This window comes from Pinus tabuliformis, chromosome 1_2 (assembly GCF_031772625.1).
Source record: "Pinus tabuliformis cultivar Carrire ecotype Pingquan chromosome 1_2, CPIR1, whole genome shotgun sequence".
In the NCBI taxonomy this organism is placed as follows: Eukaryota; Viridiplantae; Streptophyta; class Pinopsida; order Pinales; family Pinaceae; genus Pinus; species Pinus tabuliformis.
The window spans coordinates 347,040,431-347,065,164 of record NC_142298.1 but is presented as its reverse complement, the minus strand read 5'-3'; the positions used below and the strand labels follow the sequence as shown (position 1 = coordinate 347,065,164).

Sequence of the window (24,734 nt, the reverse complement as noted above, 5' to 3'; positions counted from 1 at the left end):
GGCGGCTAGGGCCATTGTGAGAATCCTTTGCACCTCACTCAACCCTAAGGGAATAGGAAATATGATCCAAAGCATGATGTCACCATTAGTATGCTCCTATTCCATTTATTCATTCTCTATTTTTGGATTAGTATGGTCCATTCCATTTATTCATTCTCTATTTTAGAATCAATGAAAACCCTTAAATTATGAAAATAAGTAGAAATTATTTTAAAAACCACCAACTCCATCTTACCTAAATGTTAACGTGATCATTTCTCTATTTTTAGATCGATGAAAACCCTTAAATTATGAAAATAAGTAGAAATTATTTTAAAAACCACCAGCTCCATCTTACCTAAATGTTAATGCGAGCATTTCTCACTTCCATTACTGGAGTGCACTATTATTGTTTTCTCGCCATCAAGCAGCTAATTGAGGAAGATATTGGCTTTGCTACAGCTCTTATTCATGAAATCATCAACTCCTGCACCACATAATAGCACATCAATAATCATGTAGATTGGGATGGGTTTCGACTAGACAACAAGAGAGGAATAAATACTTTTGCACATATATTAAATGCCCATTATGGAGTTTATGTGATCAATTATCCCAAATTTCATGTTTATGCGATAGAACATGGATTTGGAAGCCTATCGAACGTGTAGAAGCATTCATGAATTTATGCAATTTAGTTGGTGCAATTGTATAATTCCCTCTGGATTGACTTCTTGTCCGTGCTTGTTTGTAAAAAGGAAATTAACAAGGAAATTATGAAGAGGGATGTTGTTTTAACTCTTCTCACATGCAAGATTGGGGATCAGGTAAATAAATATATGGAGAATTAGTGCCACATGCTTAGATGATTTTTCATTTTCGGTCTTTATTTGGGGAAAATTCAGTGCAGGCTATGGCTAATTCCATGGAGAACAGATAGATACCATACTGGCGACACTCTATTTGCAATAGTTAGCACCCACTTCAAGGTTAATTCATCCCTTTGTATTGAGATTGGAAAAGTATCTGAATGCAATAGGATTTGATTGGAGGTCGACCAGTTTCTAGTTGTTGGTCAATTGGCAATCTCTGGAGAGCTAATTCATAAAAGTAACTGGGTTCAACCTCTTGAGTGACGTCCTAGAATGAAATTTGTTGCAGGTGAGTCTATGAATGCACTTCAGATTTGCTTGATAATTATTGGTGCAAAGATAGGCTCCAATCCGCAGGCTGTTAAGACCCAATTGTGCAAAAATTTTACAAACAAGCACGGACAAGAAGTCAATCTGGAGGGAATTATATGTCCTTGGTGAATTATATTTCCTACATAGAAGAGACAGAAGAAGTATTTGTGTCTCCACTCAACTGTCTGACCATCATATGGAAACACTGAAACAAATCCTCATGGTCATCCCTGACTGAATATACCTCTTTTTGTTTCATATTAATCTGACTTTATATTTTGTATGTCTATCTGAATGTGTTTTTGTATGGGTCAGTTGGAAAATGTGTATGTTTGAATTTATTTTGTCTTAGTTTGATTTGAATCTGTGGGTTTGTCGATGGGACATGGGTGATATGATCATTGTGGTATTGTCTATCGTACTGGGGATGTCAATGTTCTGGAGTGCGAGCTATGACACATTATTTCAGTTTCAGGTTATGTCTGCTATAAGATTATCTACAATCTCAAGCATGTGTTCATCCAACATTAATAGTGCTAATTACTCATGGCCCAGAGTTGAATTTCTTTTGTATGGGTCTGTTGGAAAATTCCTTTCTTTGAATTCATGTTGTCTTGGCTTGATTTGGATATGTGGATTTGTCTATGGTAAATGGGTGATATGATCATTGTGGTATTGTCTATTGTAGATGGGATGTCAATGTTTTGGTGTGCAAGCTATGACATGCATTATTTCAATTTCAGGTTATGGCTGCTATAAGATTGTCTCCAATGTCAACCACGTGTTCATCAACAATAATAGTGCTAAATACGATCTTCCACACTATCTTTAACTGTAAATCGGGAAACCATTACATGATGAATTTGTATAGTTCGATGTGATCTATCAGTAGGTTGGTCTTCAATTGTTGGATTCCACCAAAGATCAAGTAGAAGAACATAACATGCAACAACCATGTTGAGACCAAAACTTGCAACTTTCAGGGACATTGTCATAATAGTTACCTCAAGGAGTGTCTTGAAATCATTCATAGCTTTATCCTGTGCTATTACATCCATAGCTCCATCCGACCTTCTATAGTGTATTCATAATTTTTTTAGTGGAACCTCAAGCAAATCCAACATACTCGTCCACTTGGAGAAACTATGACTTTCTCCTATGTCTCTATAATCTGCTTCTTTAGACTTGGATTTGCATGTTGATTACTATTACCACTATCAAACATTTCAGCTGAATCTTTATTGATATTATTGACATAACTATTGCTAGAGGCACTTGTATGTAACTTTGGGAGGGCTTGGAGAGTTTCTATTGCGACTTTGATCTTTGAAGAATGAAAGTATGGAATATCATATTTCAAATCCAATTCACTGACCCCTTCTAAACTTGCAAAGATCTAATCATTGATAGTATCATCAAAAGTGCAATGCTTTAAGGCAGTCAGAGAAAACACAGAATCATCATTTAGATGGATTTTGCAGCCTTGAGTAGGGAAAATGCTATTGTCTGACTGAGTAAGGTGATCTAATATGCACTGATTGAAAAATACATGACCACAGATGGTGACAACGGCTTCTTTAGGGGCATCATTACAGAGGCCACAAAGAGCCAATGAACCTTCTAAACAATTTATCAAATCAATCTATTTTTCCTTTGGTAGCTTCGTTACTACTTCTACAGAACATCTCCAAGTAGAAATGGATAAGCGACTTTTAACAAAAAGAGGATGATCACATGCTTGATGAAGACGTAACAACATTAATAATATATTTACATCTATGTTATTTTTCATAGTTGTTGCAACAGCATAGACCTTGAATTGAGCTTCCACCAATAGAAAAACTTGAGCCTCTATGTATTGATGTTATCTACCACCCTAAAACAACAAATACCCACAACTCTCTCTCTCAGTGAGACATATGAGCCTCTGCATGTCGATGTTATCTACCACTATGAAACAACAAATACCCACAACTCTCTCTCAATAAGATATTTATTTATAGAAACATCCAAAATGAGCGAGTCAGGCCGATCAGAGCTGACCTGGGGTTTAACCAAAACCACCTATCAGCCCCAGACCTTGAATTGAGCTTGTGAATGAGCTTTAGGCAAGTGGTAAAAATCACATTCTCCCGCAGAGAATTCAACCTTCTGCAAGGTAACTGTTTTAGGAGGTAATGTAATAATAGGTGCCCCATCAATGGTAGTACCTTTTGTGCACCAGAGCATTACTATCTTCAGGACAGATTGGAGCTTTTGGTATCCTGAAATTGGATTTCTAGAAATCAAAAAATTTATTTTGGAAATGAAAGAATTATAAACAACATATGGATCATATTTAAGAAACCTAAAGTAGATGAAAATATCACCAATAGAATTTTGGATTGGTGTCTCAGAGAGACACCACCTTTGTTTAGCCAGTAAACCCCAAAATGCTTTAGAAACTTGGCTCCTATGATTCTTAATACTTTGAGCTTCATCTAGAACTACCCTAAACCAACCCACTCTTGCAAGAGGGGGAGTAATAATTTCACTTAAGGAGCCATGTTCTCCCTTTCTACTCTTTGTCTTCCTAACAATCTTTAAGGTCTTATTCTTTTTTTAAGAATAAAAGAGTAGATTAGACCAGAATCATTAGGATTTCTTTCAACTTATTCATAATCATCTCCAAGATCATATTTTGGAACCTCCATGGAATAAGTAGTCGAAACAATTTAATGCTTTTCCAGCTCATTAGGGCCATTTTTCTTGTTGCTTCCATGATATACCACAACAAACAAATTTCCTTTTTGGATAACCTTGTCACAAATTTCTTGTGCCCATTTCTTAAGAACACTTGTTGGACACACAACCAAAGTACCAGTGGATGGTCGACCTTTCTTCATAGAAAATGTGTTTTCTTTCCCCTTAATGTATTCCTCCAAAGAAATATCATTTTCATCATTATTTGATGTCTTTATTTGCAAACATGTTGATACTACATCGTCTTTATCTATATTTAGTGACAAATGTTTCAACCTTTACTTGATTTTAATCTTCCTGAAGAGATCTGTTAGGAGGAGTCTCCTTCAAAATTAAAGCAATCATTGAGATAGTTTATGACATCTGTGAAATTTTATAAAATTAAAGCACCAAATAATTTTGTTTCCATAGTGACATGTGAAATTTCAGAAGATAATAAAAAGTGCCACCAACAGAAGTTTTAGGCAAAGGCATTGAGTTAATCAGTAAGTGTTGAAAAGTGTGCAACAAGAAATGCTTGTTCAGAATGCAACAAGATGATGGAGCTTAGTGGAAAGGAGTCGCCTTAACTAAGTGGGCCCGCAGGCAAATTATGGCGCAAAGTCTATTTTTGGATCACAGCAGGAGTGATCACAGCAGGAGTGATCAAAGCAGGAGTGATCATAGTCTATTTTTAGACTGCTAGTCAAAAATAGAAAAGTCAAATATTATTGTCTCATAATAATATTTACACTATAAAATTTATCTTATCCTCTTGGAGCACTTCAGTTTGAGCTACAGATGTGGCACATGCAGCTGTCAGAAGGAAATACACTTTCTTTATGAGTCAGTTGAGCTATTGCATGCAGGACATCAGTTAGAACTCATGTGGTTGAGTTCTGTGGAGTTGGATGAGCAGTTAATGGAGTTGTGTTCAGTTTGACTTAGTTGAACTAGTTGTATTTAGTCTAACTGATTAATAGACTAAGTGATGAGTTGTGTGAATTAGTTATTAATTAATTCACTAATTATTAACTCATAAGTCAACTGAAGAATACATCAATTAACTCAGTGCATGTACAGTTCAGTGGAGACAAGTGTTAGAGGTTGAGATTGCTATCAGTTGTGCATGAGATTGTGCACATGCATGGGATTGAGTTATGCCTATGATCTATGCGTAGTGTGGGCCAATACCAAGTGAAATATAGCTTGTGCTCACGTGATTTACAGTCTGGGTGATTTTCACAAGGTAAATAGGAGTTTGGATCAGCCATTCTCATTCATTCTCTTACAGGATTGTGCAGTGGAGGCAGGCAAAGCAGCGGGGGAGATTTGGAGATCAGATCTGAGCTATATTGTGTGTAACAGGTGGAGATAGTACTGAGTACTTGTGAGGAGTATTTTACTATGTTTGTTACATGTTCTCAATCAATATAATACACAGATAGTTAGGGATTTTAGCAAGATGATTTCCCCGGTAAAATATTGTGTTGATATGTGTGATTGATGCTTCTATGTGCGCATGTTATTGTTTCCACTTCTGTAAATTGATGATCAACGTAGAGGAGGTTATGTATTATGCATGTATTCTGCAATAGTGTATAATCAGGATAATCTCTGTGAATATGTGTCATATTATTCAAAAATTCTACATGGTATCGAAGCGAGCTGATTTGTAGAAGAAGTTCTACATGATATCAGTGTTGTATTGATCATCAGATCTATTATTCAGGAAGTGTTTACATTCTATTTCTTCAGGCAGAGTCTGTAATCGGGCTAGTTAGCCTCTGGATTCATCCTCCTTTTGGAAGGTGAGATATCCGGTGAATGCCCATATAGTCGATCTCTGTACAAGAAATACTTTTTTCTCACGAATTCTAGATCAGAGGTGGTTGAGTTGTTGAGCTGGTGGAATTCGAACTTGCAGCAGTGTTTTCTTGGTGTCAAAGTTGAAACGTCTTTCAACAGATTGCGATTGGAGTATGTCCTTGAGGGCAACTCGAACTATATTACATGGAAGGATAGGATGGAGGTGGTATTAGATGATAATGGGTTGAAGGAGTTCATAGATGCGGATGTCCCAAAACCTACTGATGTTGCTCAAGTCGGGGATTGGCAAAAGAAGACAACATAGTGTCGAAGGATTCTGTTGGAGGGTGTGAGGGATCACATTGTGTCTAGCCTCCATGGAAAGGCTTCTCCATATTTGATGTGGAAAACGTTGACAGAATTATTCCAAAGCAAGAGCGACCAGTGGAAGTTGGCGCTCAAGGATAAACTCAGAAACATTAGGTGTGAGAATGGAGACAGTATGCCCCAGTATCTCACAAAGTTCACCCAATGCCGGGATGAGCTGGGAAGTGTGGGGGTAACTATTGAGGATGAGGATATGGTAAGTCTAGAACTCCTTGGCCTTCCTAAGAGTTGGCATAGCTACCAGGACTCGGTGAATGGAAGGGAGAAATTGCCAGGATGGGAGAGACTTTGATCGGATCTTGTGCAAGAGGGGATTAGGCGGTGCACCAGAGACAGTTCTTCATCTATGCATGATGAGGAGAACTGTGCCTTAGCGAGTAAGGCGAATAAGGGGAAGGGGAAGGTTTCTCTTTCCGAATCCAGTTCTTCCAATGATGGGAATAAGGTTGACAAGTCGAAGGTGAGATGCTTTCGTTGTCATGAGTTGGGCCATTATGCTACTAATTTCCCAAAGAAGAAGTCCAAGAAGGGATCCCAGAAAGGATCTAAAGGTGAGGCAGCCTCACTTGCTTCATAGTTCGAGTTGGATTTCACACTCTTCGCATGTATGGTTTCGTCCATGGTGGGAAGTGGTTGATTTCTTGATAGTGGAGCTTCTTTCCACATGACCGGTGACAAAAGTTTGTTCAGTACTTTGGAGGAGAAAGATCTCCAGATACTCATAGGGATGGGTAATGATGAGAAGTATAGTGTCTCAGGTGTAGGCACGGTTATTTTTCAGAGGGAGCATGGAGCTCGCCTTACCTTGACCGATGTCAAGTATGTACTAGGATTGAAGAGAAACTTGGTGTCAATCGCGATGCTGGAAGACAGAGGCTATGATGTAATCTTTAGTAAGGGAAAGGTTTTCCTTAGACACATCATCACTAGACAGGTGAAGCAGATTGGTTCACGGGTCAAGAACCTACATGCTCTTGAGGTTCAAGATGCATGCAAAGCCTTGAGCAGCGAGGCAACTAATGGAGACTTGGTGGTTGAGAGGGAGCATATATTACCTCTTAACATGCGGAGCCAGAAGAAGTCTCAGACGATTATGGAGGAGCCACGATTGGTGTAGAAGCTTCAGGAGGTTGTGGAGCAGCCACAACAAGGGAAGCTGAGAGGAGATCGAGTAGAGACATCTACTCATGCAGAGACCTCCAATAGGGGCAAACTTCAAGCCAAGTGGGCTGAGGGAACGCATGCAGCCATACCTCCAGGTAGGAGGTGGGGTGATGTGGATTGATTATCCCAAGGAGGAGGGGCAAGATCCTTGAGGTACCCAACCTCTTGGATGAGACCTTGCTACGGGAGCCCCGATGTGGAGTAGCAGGAACTGATTGATTGGGTAGAGACAGATGCGGATGGAGCGGCAGAGAGAGCGATAGTGTAGGGAATCCTAGGACAGTGCATAGCATGCAGGCTACAGCAATGCGAGAGGCACAATTTGTTAGGATATTCCGACACATAGGAAATAGTTAAGTACAAGTTGGTCTAGTATAGAGTTAGGTAAAGTGTGTTTCTTTACCTTGTACATTTTGTAACTTACAATCTGACGGTCACGATATGTAGTGATCCGACGGTTCATTCTCTCCTCGGTATTACCGACACTTGATCCGTGGCTTAACACCCGATTGGTCCATGATTTCTATTTAAAGCGCATGGAGGGTCATTTGTAGGGTAATCCATGCATGAGAGAAGCTTATGTAAATTCTCATTCTTTTATTAATAAATTGCCTGAAGTGGCCGCGTTGGCTCAGGCCGTGGACTGTTTCCCTCTTTCCGGGTTTTAACCACGTCAAAATACTGGTGTATTGATCTGTGATCTGTTTGTGAGCGGTGTCCTTTGGTGTTCTGTCTGAGGAACTTACCCTGTAAATTCCTACATGGTATCAGAGCCTGGACCCAGGTTCGATTCCTCCGAGTTGCGTTTGAGGAGAGGTGTTGGAAGAATCACCGCACCTCTATGGAATCCGTAATTTCCACCTTGGGGATCCTAGTTACTGATTTGTAATGTTTACCAAAACCTGCGGGTTTTGAGGGCCGCGTCCATTGGTGATCCAAATTTGAAGCCGGTAGAACTGCATCCGACTACCGTTTCCTAGATCTATTGTTTCTGACTGCTTTCGGGCAGAGAGGACTGCTCTGTTGTGTTGGGAGCATCTGTTCCAGTGAGGAACCCCTTTCGTTTCACACGAAAAGGTTTCTGGTAGCCCTAGCTGCGTCATTTTTAAGATCTGGTGGAAAAAGGAGCTTTCTCAAAGCAAGCACGCAACCCAAAGCATCAACCCCCCCCCTCTCTCTCTCTCTCAAACTTTTTGTATAGCTCACTTGGTGCAAAGCTAATTTATGAGAGTAGAGGTCTTGGGTTCAAGTCTCCATTTTGTGCGGGCGAACTTTTTCATTTCCGCACATTCCCGCACTTCGTCGGTGACTTCATCATTTTTTTTTAAAAAGCCATAACTTCTTCATCCGGAAGCCGTTTTCAGAACCGTTTTTTTGAAACGGCCTAATTTTTCGAGATCTTTCCATTGGTACACTTAGTTTCAGCATCTACAGCTTTAGTTTCTGTTAAAAATGGAAAGTCCATGCCAAGTCATTCTTAATAGCACTAACTACTTCCAATGGTGGTCCTACATTGTGGATTTACTTAGAAGTAAAGGTCTTTACAGAATAGCCACAGGCCAAGAGACCAAACCAAAAGATGAAGATAAGGCAGCTAAATGGGAAAATAGGCAAGACCAAGCACATGGGTTGATAGGGATGTCTATTTCTCCAGATCTTAGATTCCATATTGCAGAACTTGATACTCCTGATGAAGCACTGCAACAGATTACTAAAGTCTTTGGAATTAAAAATGAACTTAAAGCCCATCAACTTGAAAATGAATTTCTTACATTGAACCCCAATCATTTTTCTTGCATTGAAGATTTTTTGTCCAAATTCAAGACCCTTAGACTTCTCTTGGAAGGTGTTAAGGTTAAGAAAGAAGATAGTAGCCTTAACTACTCCATTCCTACTAAGTTGGGACCAGCCTATTCTGTGTTTGTTTCCACCTTCCATTCTACAAGAGAAGCCTTCATTTCTCAAGGACAAACCTACAAGTCCCCTTCCTTTGATTCCTTTTGTGATTCTTTAATAAGAGAACAAGAAAAACTCTTACACCTTGGTCTTCTTCATCTTGGAAACTCTTCTAAGAAAGTGTTAGCCGCCCAGCAGCAACCAAATCCAAAGAATCCTAAGAAGTTGTATCCCAAAAAGAATGGTCCTAAACCAAACAAGGGTCCTAAGCAATTTCAACCTCAAAATTAAAAATCATTTCAACAAAATGATAAGACAAATAAAAACAAAGGGAAGAATACTGATAGACATTGCAACTTTTGTAATCAAGATGGCCACTTAGAATCCAAATGCTTTAAGAAGATGGAAGCCTTGGAAGTAGCAATGAAGAAGCATAACATCCATTTGGAGCACTCTTCAACTTCAACTTCATCTTCAGGAATGGCAGTTTCTGCATGTGGTTGTCAAGCATCTCGGTCTGGCTATGCACTAAATGTATCTTCTTCTTCTCATTCTCATGAGTGGCTCAATGATTCTGGAGCTTCTTATCACATGGCCAAAAACAAAGCCATGTTTTCTTCTTTAAATGATTGTAACACCAAAAATATATATGTTGGTGATGATAGATCTCTTAGTGTTGTAGGGACTGGAACTGTTCATCTAGAGAATGGTCAGTTTAATGATGTATTATGTGTTCCAACCTTATCCTGCAACCTTCTATCTGTATATCAGATAACTCATTCAGGTGAAGGTAAAATCGTTGAATTTTCACCTCACGATGTTGTAATTAAGGACCTAAGAGGTCCTAGACAGATTTTAGCTACTGGCATTGATGATGATTCTACAAGGTTGTATAAGTTTCACAACTTTGGGTCATCAAATCTTCCCTCAGTATTTGTTGCTCATAATGATGAAGTGAGCAAACTTTGGCATGAGCGATTTGGTCACTTAAACTATCGCTCTCTTCAGACTCTATGTAAAGAAAATATGGTGACAGGTCTTCCAATGGTATCTTGCAGAGATGGTGTTTGTTCCGGATGTGTACTCGGAAAAAATCATCAGGACAGTTTTGAAAAACGTGCCTCTTGGCACGCCTCAACCCCTTTACAGCTCGTGCATAGTGATTTATGTGGTCCACTTCCAGTTGCTTCATTCTCTGGCTACAAGTATTTCTTAACTTTCATTGATGATTTCTCCAGACGCACTTGGGTATACTTCTTAAAACTCAAGAGTGAAGTATTTAACATGTTCTTGGCCTTTAAGGCCTTTGTTGAAAAACAATCTGGACATCAAATTCTTAAGCTAAGATCTGATAATGGCGGAGAATATGTTAAAAACACATTCATCAACTTTTGCACTGAGAATGGAACTCAAATGCAACATACTGTTCCATATACTCCACAACAAAATGGTGTAGCTGAAAGGAAGAATCGCACCTCAAAGGAAATGGCTAATTGTATGCTTCAATGTAAAGGACTTAGTCTTAATTATTGGGCAGAAGCAATTAACTGTGCAAATTACATAATAAATCGCACTCCTACTAAGGTTTTAAAGAATATAACTCCAGAAGAAGCATGCAGCTCAATTAAACCAGATGTAAGTCACTTTCATGTTTTTGGAAGTGAAGCATGGGCCCATATTCCAGATGAGAAACATAAAGCTTTAGAACCTAAGAGTGAAAAATGTATTTTTTTTGGATATTCTGAAGATGTCAAAGGATATAGACTTATTCCACTTAAGTCCAAAAATGTTATCATTAGAAGAGATGTAAAGTTTGCTGAAAATATATCGGCCTGCGAGCCTAGTTCGGCGGATGTGCCACCTCTCCCTATCTCTTCTACTTTTGAAAATATTTCTTCTTCAGATGATGAAAGCGAGGATGAAAATCCTCCCCCACCTTCTCAGGATCCTCCTTCAGCTCCTCAGCTTCCAAAATGGGTCCGTTCTACGTGGGATGCAGCAGGTGATCTTGCCAGTGATCCTACAGATCAGCGACAAACACGTTCTCAGTTCGATAGAGCCTCTTCTTTACTGGCTCAAGCTTCAGTGAATTATGATCCTGACACCTTTGAAGAAGCTTCATGCCATCCAAATTGGGAAGCAGCTATGAACGAAGAATATCATTCATTATTGGCAAATGATACATGGGATCTTGTTCCTCTACCAAAGGGACGAAAACTTGTTAGATGCAAATGGGTTTACAGAACCAAGTATGGACGAGATGGGAAAGTTGATAAACATAAAGCTTGTCTTGTTGTTAAGGGTTTTTCACAAGTTGAAGGCATTGAATATACTGAAACCTTCTCCACTGTTGCCAAAATGAACTCTATCCGCCTTGTTCTTTCCCTTGCTGCCTCTTTCAAATGGGAAGTCCATCAGATGGATGTTAAATCCACCTTCTTGCATGGGGACTTGCATGAAGAAATCTATATGGAACAACCTATTGGCTTTATACAAACAGACTCCAGCCTTGTATGTCGGCTTAAGAAATCCCTTTATGGTCTCAAGCAAGCTCCTCGACCTTGGTATGCCAAAATGGATAACTTTCTTTTAGAATCTGGCTTCTCTAGGTGTCATTCTTACAATACTGTGTACACCAAGAAAGTGGGAAAGTCTCTTATCATTCTTGTTCTTTATGTTGATGATCTTATCCTGACTGGTAGTGATCCCAACCTTATAAACCATGTGAAGTCTAGCCTTAAAAGGAAGTTTGAAATGACAGACTTAGGACACTTACATTATTTTCTCGGTCTTCAAGTCTTGCAATCCAAGGAAGGCATTTCCCTTTCTCAATCCAAGTATGCCTGTGATATTCTACGCCATTTTCACATGGAAGACTGTAAGCCATCCCCTTCTCCCTTTCAGTCTAGAGTCAAACTTTCAGTCACTTGTACTTCTCCTGAAGTTGAAGTTACCTTATACCGTCAACTTGTAGGAAAACTTTTGTATTTGACCCATACTCGTCCTGACCTTTCCTTTGTCGTTGGCCTTGTTTCTCGGTTTATGCAAAACCCACATGAAAGTCATTGGAAATCAACTAAAAGAATACTTTGTTATGTTCGAGGTACAGTTCAGTTTGCGATTCATTACAGTGCCGAAGCATCTCCTCTATTGATTGGTTTCACTGATTCCGATTGGGCTGGTGACCCTAATGATCGGAAGTCCACTGCAGGTTATGTGTTCACTCTTGGTTTAGGACCTATTACATGGGCTTGCAAGAAACAAGGTGCCATTTCTCTTTCTTCAGCAGAAGCAGAGTATCGTGGTGCCGTAGAAGCTAGTAAGGAAGCCTTGTGGCTTCGTCTGATCCTGTCAGAGTTTGGCTTTCAGCAGCAGCATCTGACTACAGTTTGGTGTGATAATCAAAGTGCCATTCAGCTATGCAAAGATCCAGTCCAACATCAACGCAAAAAACAAATTGAACTGCACATGCACTTCATCAGAAAGCTCATTCACGACCATGTTCTTGAAGTGCAATATTGTTCAACAGATGATCAAGTTGCAGACATCTTTACAAAGGCTCTCACAGAGGAGAAGTTCACTAAACTTCGATTTATGGTTGGAGTTCAGGAAGTTGTCACTAAGGGGGGATAGGCTCTGGTGCCTCCTTCCTTCTCCTATTGTGTCATATTTGTAAATCCTTCAATCCTATCCCAAGTTGTTCTTAAGGGGGGATGTTAGGATATTCCGACACATAGGAAATAGTTAAGTACAACTTGGTCTAGTATAGAGTTAGGTAAAGTGTGTTTCTTTACCTTGTAAATTTTGTAACTTACAATCCGACGGTCACGATATGTAGTGATCCGACAGTTCATTCTCTCCTCAGTATTACCGACACTTGATCCGTGGCTTAACACCCGATTGGTCCATGATTTCTATTTAAAGCACATGGAGGGTCATTTGTAGGGTAATCCATGCATAAGAGAAGCTTATGTAAATTCTCATTCTTTTATTAATAAATTTCTTGAAGTGGCCGCGTTGGCTCAGGCCGTGGACTGTTTCCCTCTTTGAGGGTTTTAACCACATCAAAATACTGGTGTATTGATCTGTGATATGTTTGTGAGCGGTGTCCTTTGGTGTTCTGTCTGAGGAACTTACCCTGTAAATTCCTACACAAGTGTTTTGCATAGTGCTAAGTGGCACAGAGAGGTGTGCAATGGTGCGAGATGCATGGAGATGTTGCAGTAGCGCAGATGTCAGAGAGGGAGAACTTGTCAGCAGCAGGTAGAGCTTCAGCATCAGAGTATGTTCCTAGCCCAACAGAGTGGTCAGTTGGGAGTGTTTTTGTTCCTAGTGTTGTTGGAGCAAAGTGGAGCGGGCAGATGTGTTGCATGCAGAACATTCCAAAGTTACAGATCGGGTTTGAGAGGAAGCCTTTCTTGTTGAGAGGGAGTGTTGAAAAGTGTGCAACAAGAAATGCTTGTTGAGAATGCAACAAGATGATGGAGCTTAGTGGAAAGGAGTCACCTTCACTAAGTGGGCCCGCAGGCAAATTATGGCACAAAGTCTATTTTTGGATCACAGCAGGAGTGATCAGAGTCTATTTTTAGACTACTAGTCAAAAATAGAAAAGTCAAATATTATTGTCTCATAATAATATTTAGACTATAAACTTTATCTTATCCTCTTGGAGCACTTCAGTTTGAGCTACAGATGTGGCACATGCAGCTGTCAGAAGGAAATATGCTTTCTTTATGAGTCAGTTGAGCTATTGCATGCAGGACATCAGTTAGAACTCATGTGGTTGAGTTCTGTGGAGTTGGATGAGCAATTAATGGAGTTGTGTTCAATTTGACTTAGTTGAACTAGTTGTATTTAGTCTAACTGATCAATAGACTAAGTGATGAGCTGTGTGAATTAGTTATTAATTAATTCACTAATTATTAACTCATAATGCAACTGAAGAATACATCAGTTAACTCAGTGCATGTACAGTTCAGTGGAGACAGGTGTTAGAGGTTGAGATTGCTATCATTTGTGCATGAGATTGTGCACATGCATGGGATTGAGTTATGCCAATGATCTCTGCATAGTGTGGGCCAATACCAAGTGAAATATAGCTTGTGCTCACGTGATTTACAGTCTAGATGATTTTCACAAGGTAAATAGGAGTTTGGATCAGCCATTCTCATTCATTCTCTTGCAGGATTGTGCAGTGGAGGCAGGCAAAGCAGCGGGGGAGATTTGGAGATCAGATCTTAGCTGTATTGTGTATAATAGGTGGAGATAGTACTGAGTACTTGTGAGGAGTATTGTATTGTGTTTGTTACATGTTCTCAATCAATATAATATACAGATAGTTGGGGTTTTTAGCGAGATGCTTTCCCCGGGAAAATACTGTGTTGATATGTGTGATTGATGCTTCTATGTGCGCATGTTATTGTTTCTGCTTCTGTAAATTGATGATCAACGTAGAGGAGGTTATGTATTATGCATTTATTCTGCAATAGTGTATAATAGGGATAATCTCTGTGAATATGTGTCATATTATTCAAAATTTCTACAGTAAGGAACTTCCCACTTTAGAACTCAATTGAAAAGTTTCCCAAGATTTATTTTTGATAGAAGAATGTGAACTTGAATCTTCAGTTGTTACTAATTGGATTTCTATAGCCTCATCTTCCAAATTAAAATCCATGTTGTTAACGCCACAATCCTTTGTTTCAGTAATTTGTCTTCCATGAGCCCACATGATAGGTTTTTTTGTCTTATGTTCCTTTTCCATGGCATTGAAATGAAAACTCTATGAAGCCTAATTTCTAACCCCTACTTCAGCTGACTTTGATGCCAATGAAGGTACCATAATTCTATCCTTATTTATGTACCCTGAAGAAGATGCTTTAATACTTCAAGTTAATCCTTCATAATTCGTTTTTAATTTGTTTCTCTGAATGCTTCCTGCCAGCAATATACAGAAACATCAAAGCAAGAAGAATGACAATTCTCTATTTGAATTTCAGAATTAAAACATCCATGTTCCTTCTCCACTTTATCAAACTGACGCTCATCTCTCTACAATTTCTGTAATATTTCATCTTTTAATTCCAATTGCCACTCAGATGGACATTGTATCTGAAAAGTGTCACCAAACTTTGAATTTACTGGTGGAAAATGATTATTGTCCATACATTGAGCATTCAATGGAGCTTCTACATCGGGAATCTATGAAACACAAATTGGCATAGTAACTTCTTCCAGTAAACTGATTTCTCCATGATTAGAAGTGTTTGGAATATTATTGCAAAACTTTTGACAATCACCGAACTTAAAAGATCCACCTCTGAAGGAATATGCATGTTCATATGCAAATTGTACAATAATTCTAAAATCATATTAACATTTCACACTTTCGGTTTTCAAACTAGGAGTCATGCCACATCCTTAATCGTCATATTAAATGTAATATATTAATAAATAAGAAATAGCGAAAATCCCATATGTTAATTGGAATAATTGTAGCCAAGGAGAAACACATTTTATGGACTTGAAATGGAATCCATAATATGAGTAGGGAAGGAAAACTCAAACTGAAAAGGACTGACAAGTATGAAAACTACACTACTAAGAAATAAATGGTGATATTTGCATAGCACCAAGCGTAAGTTCAAGTGATCTTGCATCTATACGTGGGTCCTTTCAAAGTTGGGAGGTTAGGCTTAAGAACCATAATCAGTGCCAATGGTTTACCCCATTATTAACCAGGGATCACAACAAATTACTCATGGATTTTTGCGATGTTTTCCTTGCAAAGAATAAAAAAAAGAAAAAAGAAAAAAAGTGGTGATATTGACTAGTCTAATCTAGAAATGGTCAAAATTGAAGAAACAATATTGATAACATCAATCCAATAATATTGACGAATAGCCAGTTTAGTAGGATATGTCAAGTGGTTGTGTACTTTGAGGCTTGAGCTTCATGTAGGAGGTCTTCAGGTCAATAGAAATAGATTCTCCTATTCATTAGGGGAATTGTGAGGTCTAAAATGGGCCTCCTAAGTAAATTATAAAAGAATAGTGGAAATAATAAAATAAGATTAGATTACATCATCAAATTTTAGAGGGAAGAAAGAATAAACTATTTTTTCAACTCATATTTTCAACTTATCGCCTTATGGGTTTACTTAAATTTTGAGCGACAACACTCGTTGGATGCAGAATTTGATTCCTCATCCAAGGATTACCCATGTTGCATACTTTCTATGGACCCTGCTACAAGAAAAATTAGAAACACATGAAGGACATGATTGCAATCACATTTTTTCATGTATTTCTCATTTTTCATGTAGCAGGGTCCATCGAAAGTATGCAATATAGGTACTCCTTGGGTGAGGAATTAAATTTTGCATCTAATGAGTACTCTTGCTCAAAATTTTAGTAAAACCTTAGCGAGATAAGTTTAAAATACAACTTGAAAAAGTAGTTTTACTATTTTATTATTTTTTAATATTTTTATTTTTTCACTCCAAAAATGGTGAATCATCCCACATGGTTGACATCATCATCTTGAATTCTATTGGTTCTTATAAATTTTATTTTGGTTGTACATTTTTCTTAGGAGGCCCATTTTAGACCTCAAAATTCCCCTAATGTAAGCATTTCATGAGTGGTAGAATTTAGGGTAGCAGCTATGCATTCCTAGTTCTTAGTTACTAATTCAAAAATTACCAATATATGTAAAGAAAGAAATGGAGCCAGCGTTCAATATGTTCCTTTCCCATAGTTGATACCAGATGACATCATCATGCCAAGTGCATCCATAAGGCAAACCAAAATCCTTTAAAAACCACAGAGCGCACTATTGATAGAGTCAACCCCTAATATTGAGTTTAACCAACTGAAGCCTCTCTAATTAAGGTGTACTTGGAGAAAATAATTGTGAGTGATATTCATGTTGTGCTTATTCTATCTAAACACCTGAGGCTACTATAATTTGGTTCTCATGCATTATCATCACAAAAGGCTTTCATTTGCTAAAGAGGTTAGAGAAATGTGTATACAATCATAATCAATGAATTCCACAATAGGGAACATACTTTACTTCACCACTTTGAGTCTTGGGAACATGATTCAATGGTGATAGAAAAAGTTTAAAGGAAAAGTTATAGCCATCATGCATCCAACAGATGAAATAAAAGCAAGAGAACCAACCTTCAAGAAAAAGACTGCCCCTCTACCAAAAAAAGAATGTAATACAACAACCTCCTAATCTCAAGTCTAAGGTGATTTAGCATCACCATTTGGACTAGCAAGCTTACATGATTCTTAAGTGTTGTTGGGAACCATTCAAGAGACACAACATGGGAAATGATACTCATACTCTCCCTTCACAACCCGCTAGAAAAAATCTTAGATCAAATTTCAAAACAACAATGCATGTGAAATCAAATTCTTATCTTATGTTCTCTGCCTGATTTTTTATCTAACATGCCATGTGAGAAACCTCTATGCCATTTTATCTTTTGATGAATGTGACTTGTGGACTACTAAATAGTGGAATTCATTTTTTGATCTATTGAGGTTGAATGTGTTTTTAAGATCACATATTATGAATGTTGATATACAAATACATAGCACAATACATTCATACGAAGTTCACTAATAAATTGTACACACGTGTTGTCAAGGAGCTTCTAAACCACAACCTTGATCTGAGAAAAACTTTGGATTTATCAAATGCAACACCTCGTTTCTCCTACAACTAAGGGTCATGTTGAGGTGGTCAACGAGATTCTTGCTAGACACAGTTGACAAGGATTGCCAGAAACAATGGAAAGAATGCATTGCAATTTGGATGCAAGAAGTAGTTACACAGATATTGTGGGAGTTTTACTAGAAAAGGATCCACAAATGGCTCGAATAATATACATAAAGGGCTAGAAAATAATGCACATGGCATCCAAAGGAGCCAATTGCTTGTATGTGGTGAAGAAACTACTTCAGGTTGACCCAACAATAGTTATGCTACCTGAGAGAAATGACAACACACTATTTCTTGTAGTTACGAGGAAGAAGAGTGAGGAGGTACTGTCTCTTGATACAACCTACTAGAGTTTCATATAACTACATGACTTGGTATAGAGTTGTACTTTTTAACTAGTATGACGAGGGAGTTGTTAGTTCAACCAACAAACTCAAAGGTAAGATTTATTTCCACTTGGTTCCAAAACCAAGAAAAACACATAATTATTCCCTAAAACTAGAGAAGTTCATGCTTCAACCCTAACAACTTTTGCAACAAAATCCTTCTTAACATCCACACTAAATGATACCATCCATAAATATTAGATTTCAGTGAGAATAATTTGAATTTAGCAGTAATGTAAATATACCATATAATTTTATAAAAGTTTATTTTGGAATTGAACAAAGGCAAGTGCCCCAGTAAATGAATAGTGAATGAAACTAAAATAAAGTAAGTTGTCAACAAGATTCTATCCAAATAGGGTGCCAAATCAAAATCCTTGAAGTTTCATTTATTTGTAATAAGATTAAATAAAAAACAATGCTTTCAAAGCTCTTCATGTGTGTTGCTTTTAACTAATTTTCATCTCACGTGATTTTCATTTGTCATTCATCTAATATCTTCCTATGGTAAGTTTGTGTTTAGCAAAATTACCTACTTATCATGTCATTTCTATTATACATTTATGCATATCTTAAACTTCCATGAAGATGGATACTCTTTTAAAGTGATCTTAGTTTATGAAAGTTAAAGCTCTCTCTTCTATTTTTCTAAAGAATGCATGTTTCCAATCTGAACATAAGCTAATTAAATAGCATGTTTATTTCATGGGTAAAATATTGACCATGTACTCTTTGTTTTATATAACCCTTACTTTTAGTAATTTGTTTTATCCATATTTGAATTTATTACTCTATCATAGCTATAATTTTGCATTTAATTGTTTTTATTGAGTTGCATTGCAGTGATGTAGAATTTTATTTGCATTGCAATGATGTAGAATTTTATTTTACCATGGACATTCTACCTATTATAAAGTGACAGGCACATGTAAAATGTAGAACCCCAATTAGAAGCTTCCACTAAATAGACAATCTAGTCTAATGAGTTTTTTGTTGATATTTAAAGTATAGTTATTGTAAGAGGAAAAAATATTATAGTTTGTGGAGAGTAGATAATTGTTGAACATCAAATATCCTCTTATCTTTCATGATGAGATTGATACATTTTTTAAGAAGAAATAAATACAGAATACAAGATGGTGCAGTCATTGAACTTATACAATAAACATAATAGATCATGAAACAAACCACTGATCAGTCTGAGATATCATGAATGGTTTAGTTGTCAAAAGAATTGGTTTCCCTCATTAACTGACGCAGGGCTTGTTTTTCGCTATTATGCAATTTTGGTTGGACTTGAATTTTGTATTTGGTGAACAAACAACTCAGGACAAACTTTACCTTTAGCATTATGGATAGGCTCTTTACATATTTTCAATGGAAATTTTAGAGCATTCAAAACAATTTGAGAAACATGAATTCCATGAACCAGATCATATCAGAAGAATGACAGTGGAAGGCTTTGCAAATTTTTCTCAAGAGAATTTAACCTCATTTTAGCTACATGGAGACAAAGAAACATAATTACATCAAAAGTGTCTCTATGCAAGCTTGAGTTGGGAAGACACAAAAATTTTATTCCTTTGGTGTATCTTTGCAACTTTAGGGGCAATTGCTAGTCCTATTATCTATGTATCTTTTGTTATTCACCTAGATCTATTCTATAAAGGTAGAGGGGGATGTAGTGTATTTTTTTATTGTGTAGTTCTTTTTTCTTTGAGGTTCTTGTCTTCACACCCCATTTCTAGTTGAAGTACTTGTAGGAGGACATAATTATCATTGAGAGGTTTTGAGTGCTTTCCATGTATCCATGCAATTGCATCTTTAGATACTTATGCTTGGTGTGGATTTGGAAGTGTTTGAATGCCCCTTGGATATTTTGTTGGTGTAATGGGTATTACCCAAACTTTGTGCTTACCATTTTAACATTTTTTTAGGGGTTTCATTTTAGGGTCATTGTTATCGATCGTTGTATTTTGACATTTTGAATTCATTAATAATGAAAAACAATCCCAATTAGTTTTATAGACCCCATAGCCAATAGGATTCAAGCAGTAGCTCATTATTCATAATTGCATCATATATATTCACTATTTTTTACTTTTTGGCATGCAAATTAGTCTTTTATAGGTACTTTTTTTTATGCTATCACAACAAATTTACATGATTCACAAGCTCAGAAATCAATATTTGGTGTAATTACAGATTTTAGGTTTTATAATTATAAATCATTTATAGGCTATAAATGTCTTCAAAGTTCACTTCTAATTTAGTATTCAACTAAATATACTGAGTATCTTATATGTAACTATTCCCCCCGCACCCACTTTTGATAACTTCCATAACCATTAGGTAGGGACCTGCAAGTTCAATGTTATTTTTCCTGTTTAGTAAAATATTTGCCAAGACTTTACAAAGTTTTATAATTAATTGAAAATCGTAGAATTTATAATTTATAAAGTTTCAAGGTTTAAATTTTTAAATTCTAATTATTTAAAGGGTGCTAGCTCAATGGAAGAGCACCTGCTTTACAAGCAAGTGGTTGGTGGTTCAATTCCATCATGCCCTATTATTCATAGGTAATGGCAACAAATAGTTTTTAGTGACAGAGGCTCTTTTGACCATCACCAATAAATTTATGGTGACATTTTTCGACCCTCACCAAAATATGAAATGGTGATGGTCAACGAATGCCACCATATATATGCATCAATAGTGACAACCATGAAAGGTTCATCACCATAAATAACTATTGTTCATTTGAAATGGTGACAGTCAGTATCTATCATTATAATCATTATTCGTGATGGACCTTGAATGTCACCAAAACACTTATACTTTTGTCTATGCATCCTTTGGTGACATTCAATTTTTGTGACAGAGGCTCTTTTGACCGTCACCAATGAGCTTATGATGATATTTTTCGACCCTCACCAAAATATGAAATGGTGACGGTCAACGAACGTCACCATATACATGCGCAATAGTGACCGGCATAAAAGGTCCATCATAATAAATCGTTGTTGTTCATATGAAATGGTGACGGTCACTATCTATCATTATAATCATTATTGATGATGAACCTTGAATGTCACCACAACACATACTTTTGGCGACGCCACCTTTGATGACGTTCAATTTTTTCATCACAAACGCTAAAGTCTGTCACTATTAATCATATGAAATGGTGACGGTCACTATCCATCATTATAAATACTTATTGGTGACAGACCTTGAATGTCGCCACAACACCTATACTTTTGGCAATGCCACCTTTGGTGACGTTCAGTTTTTGGTGATGGATATTCTTTTGTTCGTCACAATGAACTTATGGTGACATTGTTCGACCCTCACCAATGTACTTTTCTCTTGTAGTGAAATTATAACCCCAAAAATGTAGAGGGAGTTTAATAAACCTTACCCAGATGAGCATCGTGGAGAAGGATTTTGGAGAGGGGTAAAAAATTGGAGTCTAGGGTTTCATGTAGAGATCAAAGTTGCCCTAGAACCATTGACCAAGGTTTCCCTAGAACCATTGACAAAAGTTCAAGTTTCAATATTTGTCCTCAAATAAGTCAAACTCTATTGTGAAAAATCCCTTGGCACAAGGATAAATATATGTTCTTCCTTATTTCTAATTTCCATGTGTAAGAAATCTATGAATCATAGATTTGCAAGTTTTAGACTATAAATTATTGAATTTACAAATCAATCCATTCTCTATATAAAATGTTGATGATTATGATACATTATTTTCTATGAATATAATAAATGTTAATGCTTCATCAATAATACAAATTGTTTGGATTCTACTAGAATCCACTAAAGTTTCTTTTTATGACATATTCTTGAAACACAAACTAAAAATCTCCATTTTTAAAATCAGGGCAATATTAAAATTATATATATATATAGATAGATAGATACTTTGTACTTAAAACTAAACCCAAAGAACAAGTAGTCAACATAATAAAAAGGGAACCTTCAATAATGATAGAGAATGGAATAAAAAACTTGAAGGGATCAATCATATGGCATAATGGCTAAAAAGACAAATTGAAACAGTCATCCTCAAAAAATTTGAAACAGTCATTTTATTTTTAATAATAAAATAATATCGTAACTTTTAAAAAGTTATTAATTTCATTAATATTTATAGGTATAGAAAATGTCTTTAAAATTGAAAAAAAATTATTGAATTTTAAAATTAAAGCATAGGAAGTGGTTATTATAATGCTACCTTTTATATAAAAATATATAAAATGATGATGTATTTGATTATGATCTCTAACGTACATGATTAGAATACATCTAATGCAACAAATAATACACAACCATAAACCCGACTCACTCACTCCATGAGATATGACATAGTAACCCAAATTGTTCACAGACAAAACCTTTAGTACTATGTCCAACTTTTGTCCATGTTGGAATGAAACATTCACTGCACATTGCCAGCATTGTGAGCCCCATGACCTAGTCAAGGTGTAGGGAATGCAAGTAATGGGAACTTCATGGGGCTAGTAACTCCAAATCCTTCCTCCATGTTAAAATCGACCCAACCCTCTGGAAGAGACCAATGAAATGTGTGCGCAAGAAGGGCTACTACGTGTTGCATCTTAACATACGCCGTGTGTGTAGCTAGGAACCTCCTCCTCCCATAGGAGAAGGGCAATAATTTGAATTCATTCTTGTCGATATTTATATTGGTTTTCGATCCGTCCTCGAATCTTTCCGGCCTGAATCCGAAAGGCTCATCCCACAATTTGGGTCATGTGCAAGACCCCATATGTTGACAAACATAACGCTTTTAGAGGGGATTCTATAGCCTGCAACATCCACAACCTCTTCATTAAAATGGGGATCTGTCAACAAAACCGGCTTCATCCACGATGAAGAGCTTCCATCACGATGCAATCTAGGTATGGAATCTGCCACATGTCGGATTCATCCACCAGCCGACCATCGCCCACAACTCTGTCTATTTCTCCTTGCAGTTTTTTCAAAACCCTCTGGTTTTGAATCAGCTTTGCCATCGCCCATGTAATTCTAGTAACCGTAATATCTATGTCGAATAGCAACACATCCTAACACACACAAAAACATATTCAAACTAACCTATAAATTGCAAAGTTTGAAGAAAATTAATCCCAGAAGGGATTTTTCTGAGAGTTGTTCTTGGCCTTGGAGGGACAACAAAATATGCACAAAATCCTTGGTCTCCTCGCTCATACTCCCCTATGATTATTTTTCCAGGTCATGCCTATGGTTGTCTATAATGAGCCTGTACACTCTCTCTATATTTTTGCTTACTCTTTTGACTCTTCGATCGTAGCCCTGCAAATCCAACCAGTCCAAAAGAGGAACAAGGTCACTAACAATTAAGGTGTCGATGTTAACCATAACATCTTTCACGTCCTCCATGAATGATTCCATTTCTTTGGATATAGGAGAGTCTGACTAAGTATATTTTCTTCCAAATAGCATTCGATATACGAAAATGAAACAGAGGGAAATCTCATCCATGTTCAACAACCAGTTGGAGAAATTTCCTGCTCAATTTTTCAATTTGAAATCTCCTAGGCACCAAGGTATTTGAAATCCATGTTGCATACATAGAATTGAATGCATTTAAGTTCACACTTATCCACCACTTTCATTGTCTTTAAGGAGTTAGAGCTATGGACGCATTGTAAATGAGGAGAGTTGTCAAGTTGCCGAAATATTGAAAGTATTAATGGAACCGGCAATAGAGATGGATGGGCCCCATTGGCCACGTCAACGAGCTTTAGAAACCTGCAATCAAAATATGCTCGACGAATTTTCCCGTTAAAGACGATAATTCTATTGCCTCACTTTCAAATCCTTTTGAATTTTTAGGGAACGGTCGATCTCAGTATTCCATTGTGCAATCTCTGACTGTTCAAAATTGTTTGATGTCTCCCTTATCACTTAACTTCTTCTTACCATCTCCGCTTATGTTATCTCCAAATATATTTCATGAGTTTCCATTGTGTACACCCCAGCCAGACTATTTCTACTCGCCATACAAACATATGTTGCACATGCAATCACAACACATTTTTACCCCTCATGCCATCAACATAGATGCCTCTTTCCCCTCTCATCTTCCTACAGATTATGATATCTTTAACAATTCAACCTCCAATATTGGTCGTTGATGGCATAATGACTACAGTTATTATGCAGTAAGAGTTCCTGCTTTTTGTTCAATAGCCTTCATCCCTATGTATGCTATGCAACACAACAATGTAGCGGATTTTAAAATCTCTAATGAACCCAATTACAATGACACATGTAAAGGATGTTGAGTGGATTCCACAACTTTTTCTGATGCACAGAATCAACCCGTTTTTTTAGGGATTAAATATTACATTGTAAATATTGGACCCTTTTGAATGAAATTTCAGTATACATCTGTGCTATGTTGATTATCACCGCTAAAAAT

General features: G+C 37.1%; 2 pseudogenes; both read right to left on the bottom strand.

The window, feature by feature from the left end:
• Positions 1 to 3,230: 3,230 nt before the first annotated feature.
• On the bottom strand, positions 3,231 to 4,048 carry LOC149205796 (helicase-like transcription factor CHR28 pseudogene; annotated as a pseudogene).
• Positions 4,049 to 22,745: 18,697 nt separating this feature from the next.
• LOC149205795 (cytochrome P450 782C1 pseudogene) lies at positions 22,746 to 23,791 on the bottom strand (annotated as a pseudogene).
• Between the last annotated feature and the right edge of the window lie 943 nt (positions 23,792 to 24,734).